Source organism: Centropristis striata, chromosome 23 (genome assembly GCF_030273125.1).
Source record: "Centropristis striata isolate RG_2023a ecotype Rhode Island chromosome 23, C.striata_1.0, whole genome shotgun sequence".
Lineage (NCBI taxonomy): Eukaryota > Metazoa > Chordata > Actinopteri > Perciformes > Serranidae > Centropristis > Centropristis striata.
Genome location: NC_081539.1, coordinates 13,225,365 through 13,227,351, shown reverse-complemented (window position 1 = coordinate 13,227,351; position 1,987 = coordinate 13,225,365). Strand labels below are relative to the sequence as shown.

The 1,987-nt window shown below is 32.6% G+C and overlaps 1 protein-coding gene across 1 annotated transcript in view; it reads left to right on the top strand.

The window, feature by feature from the left end:
• Window positions 1–1,987, top strand: part of pou6f2 (POU class 6 homeobox 2) — an 86,293-nt gene that overhangs the window by 89 nt on the left and 84,217 nt on the right. The window lies entirely within an intron of this gene.

Here is a 1,987-nt window from a genome sequence, read left to right as displayed (position 1 = left end):
GTTTCCGCTTTTATGAGTAGTTTTCGCCCGGGTTTAACTTAGTTTTTTTCACTTTTGTTAATCATTTAAACAGTTAACTAACTAACGTTAGCTAGCAAGTTTCTGGAAAGAATGTCCGTTAACGTTATTTAGCTTATTTTTCCTCTATAAAGCTAAAGGATAAAGCTCAACTCTATGTAGTATGGGGCTATTTTGTCCATTTCTGAATCCTTTTCATCCTGCCTGTATACTCAACTTAAAACATGTTTAAATGCCATGTTGGTATTTTTTTTTTTCAGTACAACCTCACCTATATGACCTGATAATAATTGATTTTTTTTATTCTGACTTACTGGATCAACATTTTGAACCAAAATGAAACAAAGAAAAACCAACATAAATGTGATCTTGTGATTGTGTGTGATCCTGTCATCCAACTCTGGTTTTTATTCTAGTGTGACTCTATTTTATTTGTGTGTTAAGCGTAACAATTTGGGTAATTTTGTGTATTTTTTAGTTACTTTGTGTCTTTTTATGGTAATTTTGTGTCTTTCTTAAGGGTTTTTTTTTTGTCTTTTTATGGTCATTTTGTGTCTTTTTTAGTCCTTTAGTCCAACATAAAATGTGATTTAGATTTTTTTTTTAACTTTCAAAACACTATCATGCTCAATAAAGTTTAAATGTTGCAAATGTGATCAAAGGTTGCAAATATAACATATAACGGTTACAGCCAGTTCTATAATTTTATCCAAAATTTATTTGACCTTGTCTCCACTTTTACTTGGTATATCATCATCAAACTGAAACTGGCCTCATGGAGTTTCAAGCCAGAACTTTAGAGGTAAATTTAGAGTAGGGCTCCAAGCAGCTTTGTTTTTACGTCTGGATGTGATGAAGAAGTCGTGCTTTGGTGCTTTTGGTGACTCCAGAGGGTTAAGGTCTGACACTTTCAAAGTCTCAAAAGACCAGAAGCACTGGTAAGATAAAGCTATATAAGTCACAAATCTTCACAGAATTTTTATTACCTAAACTTCAATAATTCGAACAGATGCCAAATACTATTAATTAAAGCTATAACTAGACTATGAATCCTCCAAACTTTCCGCAAGTGGACAAAAACGTAGACTGTTACTGTGGTGGAAAACTCTTCAATCAGTAGATGGAAAATGTGTATTGCCAGAGAGAGTATTTTGAGGTACTTTCATGGTACTTTATACTTTTTTTGTGCTACGTTTGAGTTAGATAAGTTGTATTTTTCCTCCATTAATAATAAAAGATAAGAGAGATAATAAGAGACATAAAAACACAAGATGCAAACAACAATATACAAGGTACAATATATGCAACACATGCAATAATAGGAAACTATAAATACAAATAGTTTAAATACAAGTAAATAAATAAACACATGTATTAACACTACTGCCCTGAATTAAGAGTAATGTTAATTTGCATATTGATATTTCCCATACAAAACATATAATAAGCAATATGAAATACAATGCATTGTTAGAATGAACTAGCTGAATATTATCTAGGCTACTTTATTTGGGGAAATTCCTTTTTTCATCTTGTAATTGTTTGATTAACACACACACATAGGCACATGTATCAATGTAGAGAGATGTCAGAATGATGGGGCGCCCCAGCACAACGCCCCTAGCAGATAGGGGTTTTGTACTTTGCTCAACAACACTGTGCTGGAGAACTCTCACTCAGCTAACTCACACACCATACATTGTTGCATTGCCACTAATGTAAAAGATCTCAAAGTATCTTCCACCACACCACTAAGTGAAAATCACAGTACAGTGATGGTAAAATCCCTCACATTTTTAATTGCATTATTGAAAATGTTATGAGCAAAATATACAAAATATCAAATTTAATTATTATGCAGTGTAGCCCCTTTCAGAGTGTTATATTGTCACAATGATTGGTCAAGGTAGTGCTCTTTTAAACAACGCACCATGTTTTGTATGTAAAATCTGATTCTGCAAAGTAGAAT